General features: G+C 43.5%; 1 pseudogene; it reads left to right on the top strand.

Moving 5' to 3' along the window:
* Positions 1 to 6,474: 6,474 nt before the first annotated feature.
* Positions 6,475 to 7,369, top strand: LOC101143533 (olfactory receptor 7E24-like; annotated as a pseudogene).
* The last annotated feature ends 1,184 nt before the right edge of the window (positions 7,370 to 8,553 follow it).

Genomic DNA, 8,553 nt, shown 5'->3' with positions numbered 1-8,553 from the left:
GACAAAATCTCTTAGCATTTGCTTGTCTGTAAAAGATTTTATTTCTCCTTCACTTATGAAGCTTAGTTTGGCTGCATATGAGATTCTGGATTGAAAATTCTTTCCTTTAAGAATGTTGAATATTGGCCCCCACTCTCTTCTGGCTTGTAGGGTTTCTGCCAAGAGATCTGCTGTTAGTCTGATGGACTTTCCTTTCTGGGTAACCTGACCTTTCTCTTTGGCTGCCTTTAACATTTTTTCCTTCATTTCAACCTTGGTGAATCTGACGATTATGTGTCTTGGGATTGCTCTTCTCAAGGAATATCTTTGTGGTGTTCTCTATATTTCCTGAATTTGAATGTTGGCCTGCCTTGCTAGGTTAGGGAAGTTCTCCTGGATAATATCCTGAAGAGTGTTTTCTAAGTTGGTTCCATTCTCCCTATCACTTTCAGGTACATCAATCAAACATAGATTTGGTCTTTTCACATAGTCCCATATTTCTTGGAGGCTTTGTTAGGTTTTTTTCCCTCTTTTTTCTCTATTCTTCTCACTTTATTTCATTAATTTGACCTTCAGTCACTGATACGCATGCATCACGAAGTTCTCCTGCTGTGGTTTTCAGCTCCATCAGGTAATTTAAGGTCTCTTCTGCACTGTTTATTCTAGTTAGCCACTCGTCTAACCTTTTTTCAAGGTTTTTAGCTTCCTTGTGATTGGTTAGAACATGCTCCTTTAGCTCAGAGAAGTTCGTTACTACTGACCTTCTGAAGTCTACTTCTGTCAGCTCGTTAAGCTCATTCTCCATCCAGTTTTGTTCCCTTGCTGGTGAGGAGCTGCAATCCTTTGGAGGAGAAGAGGTACTCTGTTTTTTTTTTTTAATTTTTTGCTTTTCTGCTCTGGTTTCTCCCTATCTTTGTGGTTTTATCTACCTTTGGTCTTTGATATTGGTGACCTACAGATGGGGTTTTCATGTGGATGTCCTTTTTGTTGATGTTGATGTTGATGCTATTCCTTTCTCTTTGTTAGTTTTCCTTCTAACAGTCAGGCCCCTCAGTTGCAGGTCTCTTGGAGTTTACTGGAGATCCATTCCAGAACCTTTTTGCCTGGGCATCACCAGTGGAGGCTGCAGAACAGCAAATATTGCTGCCCGATCTTTCCTCTGGAAGCTTCATCTGAGAGGGGCACCCACCTGTTTGAGGTGTCTTTGGTCCCCTTCTGGGAGATGTCTCCCAGTCAGGCTACACAGGGTTCAGGGACCCACTTGAGGAGGCAGTATGTCCGTTCTTGGAGCTCGAACGCCACGCTGAGAGAACCACTGCTCTCTTCAGAGCTGTCAGACAGGAATGTTTAAGTCTGCAGAATCTGTCTGCTGCCTTTTGTTCTGCTATGCCCTGCCCCTAGAGAGGCAGTAGGCCTTGCTGAGCTGTGGTGGGCTCCAGCCAGTTTGAGCTTCCTGGCAGCTTTGTTTACACTGTGAGCTACTCAAGCCTCAGCAATGGCAGATGACCCTCTCCCCATCAAGCTGCAGCCTCACAGGTTGATCTCAGACTGCTGTGCTAACAGTGAGCAAGTCTCCGTGGCTGTGGCACCCACCAAGCCAGGCATGGGAGGGTATCTCCTGGTCTGCCATTTGCTATGACAATGGGAAAAGTGCACTATTTGGTCAAGAGTGTACCGTTTCTCTTTTTGGTGGTGATGGATGTGCTGGTGATGGTTGATTGTTGTGATGGTTTTGTAGGTGTGTGCCTGTGTCAACGCAGATCAAATTTTATATTGTAAACACATGAAGTGTACTGGATGCCAATTATATGTCAATAAAGCTATTTTAAAAATTGAAAAAAAAAAAGAGTGTACCGTTTCTTCAGGTACAGTCTGTCACGGCTTCCCTTGGCTAGGAAAGGGAAATCTGCTGACCCCTTGCACCTCCCAGGTAAGGTGATACCCTGCCCTACTTCAGTTCACTGTCTGTGCACTGTACCCACTGTCCAAGCAGTCCCAATGAGAAGAACCAGGTACCTCAGTTGGAAATGCAGAAATCACCCATCTTCTGTGTCGATCTCACTAGGAGCTGCAGACCAGAGCTGTTCCTATTTGGCCATCTTAAAAGCGATCTCCAGTTATGTCCATTTAACTAAAACTTTCTCTCTTTTTTTGAGATGGAGTCTCGCTCTGTCACCCAGGCTGAAGTGCAGCGGTGTGATCTCGGCTCACTGTAGCCTCTGCCTCCCAGGTTCAAGCCATTCTCCTGTCTCAGCCTCCCAAATAGCTGGGACAACAGGTGCATGCTGCCATGCTTGGCTAATATTTGTAATTTTAGTAGAGGCATCGTTTCACCATGTTGCCCAGGATAATCTTGATCTCCTGACCTTGTGATCCACCCACCTCAGCCTCCCAAAGTGCTGGGATTACAGGTGTGAGCCACCGTGTCTGGCCAAACTTTCTTATGAAATCTCTAAGTCCGCCTAAGCTAGGGACAGGAGTTATATCTTACATGAATTTTAAAACAAGGCCCACCTACTTGAGTAAGCAATTACTCTCTTGAAGGAGAAAAGTCAGAGAACATAACTGGCATCTGGAAATATTTTCTGATTATGAACTATCAACTATAATTTTATTTCCAGATGACCTGGTCTCAGCTGTTACACAGTGTTTATAAATGTTCTAAATCAAGGGAACTTGTGGCGATCTATTAGAATAAAATAATACATTTGAGTTCTTAATTTCTTTTAATTAGGATAAACTTTTTCTTAAAGCAAAGAGAATGATTTTATTACATATTTTTCTTTGGAAAAGATAGGCTGTATTTTCTAGCAATTATGAATTTGTTATATATGATGATCTAGTTCTTGGAACATTCTTGAATCTAGTGTCTCTAAGGCAGGTGTGTACAGCAAGAAGTGAATAACACAAAACTCAATAAAAGAATTATAAAAAAATTGAGTTTGTCAGAACTGCACAATATTGCTGAGTGTGGATTGCTCTGAAATCTGAAAACATTACTTGTGAATTGCTTATATCCAAAATGCAGACAAAGTGCTGGGTATTGGTTTACTTGTTTTCTATTTTTCAATCTTCTTTTCTACGCAAAATATGTCCAAACTCTGAGGGTGCCTGGGGCAAGTGCCAGTCCATGCCATCACCCTCACAGAGCCCTGGGTATGCTTGACCATTGACAGCCAGGAGGTTAATTGTCTCCTGGACACTGGCACAGCCTTCTCAGTCTTACTCTCCTGTCCTGGACAACTGTCCTCCAGATCTGTCACTATTCGAGGGGTCCTGGGACAGCCAGTCACTAGATACTTCTCCCAGCCACTAAGTTGTGATTAGGGAGCTTTACTGTTTTCATATGCTTTTCTAATTATGCCTGAAAGCCCCACTCCCTTGTTAGGGAGAGATATTCTAGCAAAAGCAGGGGCTATTACACGCCTGAACATAGGAAAAGGAACACCCATTTGTTGTCCCCTGCTTGAGGAAGGAATTAATCCTGAAGTCTGGGTAACAGAAGGACAATATGGATGAGCAAAGAATGCCCATCCTGTTCAAGTCAAACTAAAGGATTCTGCCTCCTTTCCCTACCAAAGGAAGTATCCCCTTAGACCCCAAGGCCCAACAAGGACTCCAAAAGATTGTTAAGGACCTAAAAGCCCAAGGCCTAGTAAAACCATGCAATAGCCCCTGCAATACTCCAATTTTAGGAGTACAGAAACCCAATGGACAGTGGAGGTTAGTGCAAGATCTCAGGATTATCAATGAGGCCATTGTCCCTCTATACCCAGCTGTACCTAACCCTTACACTCTGCTTTCCCAAATACCAGAGGAAGCAGAGTGGTTTACAGTCCTGGACCTTAGGGATGCCTTTTTCTGCATCCTTGTACATCCTGACTCTCAATTCTTGTTTGCCTTTGAAGATCCTTCAAACCCCACATCTCAACTCACCTGGACTGTTTTACCGAAAGGGTTCAGGGATAGCCCCCATCTATTTGGCCAGGTATTAGCCCAAAACTTGAGCCAATTCTCATACCTGGACACTCTTGTCCTCTGGTACATGGATGATTTACTTTTAGCTGCCCGTTCAGAAACCTTGTGCCATCAAGTCACCCAAGCGCTCTTAAATTTCCTCACTACCTGTGGCTACAAGGTTTCCAAACCAAAGGCTCAGCTCTGCTCACAGGAGATTACGTACTTAGGGCTAAAATTATCCAAAGGCACCAGGGCCCTCAGTGAGGAACGTTTCCAGCCTATACTGGCTTATCATCATCCTAAAACCCTAAAGCAACTAAGAGGGTTCCTCGGCATAATAGGTTTCTGCCGAATATGGATTCCCAGGTAAGACGAAATAGCCAGACCATTATATACACTAATTAAGGAAACTCAAAAAGCCAATACCCATTTAGCAAGATGGACCCCTGAAGCAGAAGCAGCTTTCCAGGCCCTAAAGAGGGCCCTAACCCAAGCCCCAGTGTTAAGCTTGCCAACGGGGCAAGACTTTTCTTTATATGTCACAGAAAAAACAGGAATAGCTCTAGGAGACCTTACACAGGTCCAAGGGATGAGCTTCCAACCCATGGCATACCTGAATAAGGAAATAGATGTAGCGGCAAAAGGTTGGCCTCATTGTTTACAGGTAGTTGTGGCAGTAGCAGTCTTAGTATCTGAAGCAGTTAAAATAATACAAGGAAGAGATCTTACTGTGTGGACATCTCATGATGTGAAAGGCATACTCACTGCTAAAGGAGACTTGTGGCTGTCAGACAACTGTTTACTTAAATATCAGGCTCTATTACTTGAAAGGCCAGTGCTGCAACTGCACACTTGTGCAACTCTTAACCCAGCTACATTTCTTCCAGACAATGAAGAAAAGATAGAATATAACTGTCAACAAGTAATTGCTCAAACCTATGCCACTTGAGGGGACCGTTTAGAGGTTCCCTTGACTGATCCCCACCTCAACTTGTATACTGATGGAAGTTACTTTGTAGGAAAAGGACTTCGAAAAGCGGGGTATGCAGTGGTCAGTGATAATGGAATACTTGAAAGTAATCCCCTCACTCCAGGAACTAGTGTTTAGCTGGCAGAACTAATAGCCCTTACTCGGGAACTAGAATTAGGAGAAGGAAAAAGGGTAAATATATATACAGACTCTATGTATGCTTACCTAGTCCTCCATGCCCATGCAGCAATATGGAGAGAAAGGGAATTCCTAACTTCCAAGGGAACACCTATCAAACATCAGGAAGCCATTAGGAAATTATTATTGGCTGTACAGAAACCTAAAGAGGTGGCAGTCTTACATTGCCGGGGTCATCGGAAAGGAAAGGAAAGGAAAGGAAAGGAAAGGAAAGGAAAGGAAAGGAAAGGAAAGGAAAGGAAAGGAAAGGAAAGGAAAGGAAAGGAAAGGAAAGGGAAATAGAAGGGAATCGCCAAGCAGATACTGAAGCCAAAAGAACCGCAAGGCAGGACCCTTCATTAGAAATGCTTAAAGAAGGACCCCTAGTTTGGATAATCCCCTCGGGGAAACCAAGTCCCACTACTCAGAAGAAGAAATAGAATGGGGAACCTCAGGAGGACATAGTTTCCTCCCCTCAACATGGCTAGCCACCGAAGAAGGAAAAATACTTTTGCCTGCAGCTAACCAATGAAAATTACTTAAAACCCTCCACCAAATCTTTCACTTAGGCATTGATAGCACCCATCAGATGGCCAAATTCTTATTTACTGGACCAGGCCACTTCAAAACTATTAATCAGATGGTCAGGGCCTGTGAAGTGTGCCAAAGAAATAATCCCCTGCACTGCAGGCCATACATTTCAATCCCTGTATCTCTAACCTCCTTGTTAAGTTTGTCTCTTCCAGAATCGAAGCTGTAAAACTACAAATGTTCTTCAAATGGAGCCCCAGATGCAGTCCATGACTAAGATCTACCATGGACCCCTGGACCGGCCTGCTAGCACATGCTCTGATGTTAATGACATCGAAGGCACCCCTCCCGAGGAAATCTCAACTGCACAACCCCTACTATGCCCCAATTCAGCAAGAAGCAGTTAGAGTGGTCAGTCGGCCAACCTCCCCAACAGTACTTGGGTTTTCCTGTTGAGAGGGGGCACTGAGAGACAAGACTAGCTGGATTTCCTAGGCCAACTAAGAATCCCTAAGCCTAGGTGGGAAGGTGACCACACCCACCTTTAAACACGGGGCTTGCAACTTAGCTCACGCCCGACCAATAAGAGAGCTTACTAAAATGCTAATTAGGCAAAAACAGGAGGTAAAGAAATAGCCAATCATCTATGGCCTGAGAGCACAGTGGGAGGGAAAATGATCTGGATATAAACCCAGGCATTCGAGCCAGCAATGGCTACCCTCTTCGGATCCCCTCCCTTTTTATGGGAGCTCTGTCTTCACTCTATTAAATCTTGCAACAGTAAATATATATATATATACATGTCCGAACTATACAGACCCACAGAATCTAACAGATGCCTCAAAATTCCTCCTCCTAGAACTCTCAGAGGATCCAAAACTGCAGCTGGCCCTCGCTGGGCTGTTCCTGTTCATGTACCTAGTCATGGTGCTGGAGAAGCTGCTCATTATCCTGGCCGTCAGCTCTGACTTCCACCTCCACACCCCCATGTACTTCTTCCTCTCCAAACTGTCCTTGGCTGACATCAGTTTCACCTCCACCACGGTCCCCAAGATGATTGTGGACATCCAATCTCACAGCAGAGTCATCTCCTATGCAGGCTGCCTGACTCAGATGTCTCTCTTTGCCATTTTTGGAGGCATGGAAGAAAGACATGCTCCTGAGTGTGGTGGCCTATGACCGGTTTGTAGCCATCTGTCACCCTCTATATTATTCAGCCATCATGAACCCATGTTTCTGTGGCTTCCTAGTTTTGTGTTTTTTTTTTTTTTTCTCAGTCTTTTAGACTCCCAGCTGCACAATTTGATTGCCTTACAAATGACCTGCATCAAGGATGTGGAAATTCTTAATTTCTTCTGTGACCCTTCTCAACTCCCCCACCTTGTGTGTTGTGACACCTTCACCAATAACACAGTCATGTATTTCCTTGCTGCCATATTTGGTTTTCTTCCTATCTCACGGATCATTTTCTCTTACTATAAAATTGTTTCCTCCATGCTGAGTGTTTCATCATCAGGTGGGAAGTATAAAGCCTTCTCCACCTGTGGGTCTCCCCTGTCAGTTGTTTGCTTATTTTATGGAAAAGGCGTTGGGGGGTACCTGAGTTCAGATGTGTCATCTTCCCCCAGAAAGGGTGCAGTGGCCTCAGTGATGTACACGGTGATCACCCCCATGCTGAACCCCTTCATCTACGGACTGAGAAACAGGGACATCAAAAGGGTCCTGTGGTGGTTGCACGGCAGAACAGTTTAATCTCATTATTTTATTATCTGTTCCATTCCTTTTGTAGTGTGGGTTAAAAAAGGCGGCAAGGTCAAATACGAATAATATCACAGGGTGAAGACCCACTGTGATATTAAGAGTAATAGCTCCCTAGGATATGAAAAATACTATCACAGAGTGTACACACATGGAGTACACCCACTGTGATATTAGAAGCCATATTTCCCTAAAATATTGTGAAAAATACCCCCGGTGTACACCCTCTGTGATATTAGAAGTCATATTTACCCTGGATATTATGAATAATATCAAGGGTGTTCACACATGTGGTACACCCACTGTGATATTAGGAATTATATCTCCCTAGGATATTATGAATGACATCACTGGGGGTGTATGCACATGGTGAACACCACCACTAATATTAACAACATCCCCATAGAATATTATGAATAATATCACAGGGGGTGTACATACATGGTGTACATCCCCTGTGACATTAGGAGTAACATTTACCTCGGATATTATGAGTAATATCACAGGAGTTACACCATCTCGAACATTAGGAGTAAGGTCCCCCTAGGATATTACGAATAATATCACAGGGTGTACACACACTGGAACATGAGGAGTAACATCATTCTGGAATATTGTGAATAATATCACAAGGTGCACACCACCTGTGACATTAGGAGGAACACTGGTATAGGATATTACGAATAATATGACAGGGTGTATACCCGCTGTGACACTAGGAGTAACATCCCTCTAGAATATTAGAAATAATATCACAAGGTGTACAAGCATTATGACATTGGTAGTAACATACCTTTAGGATATTATGAATAATATCACAGTGTGTACACCCCCTGTGACATTAGGAGTAACATCCCCTAGAATATTAGGAATGGTATCACAGGGCGTACACCCCCTGTGACATTAGTAGTAACATTCCCCTAGGATATTATGAATAATATTACAGGGTGTAGAGACCCGGTGATATTAGGAGTAACATTTCTATAGGCTATTACGAATAATATCACGGTGTGTATACCACACGTAACATTAAAAGTAACATCCCCCAAAACTATTACAAAAAAATTTCACAGGCGGTACACCTGCTATGACATTAGGAGTATCATCCCGCTAGGATATTACAAATAATATCACAGGGTGTACACGCCCTGTGACATGAGGAGTAACAACTTTCTAGG

Source organism: Gorilla gorilla, chromosome 9, assembly GCF_029281585.2.
Source record: "Gorilla gorilla gorilla isolate KB3781 chromosome 9, NHGRI_mGorGor1-v2.1_pri, whole genome shotgun sequence".
Classification (NCBI taxonomy): Eukaryota; Metazoa; Chordata; class Mammalia; order Primates; family Hominidae; genus Gorilla; species Gorilla gorilla.
Note: the sequence above shows the minus strand (reverse complement) of the source record. Positions and strands in the feature narration are given on the sequence as shown.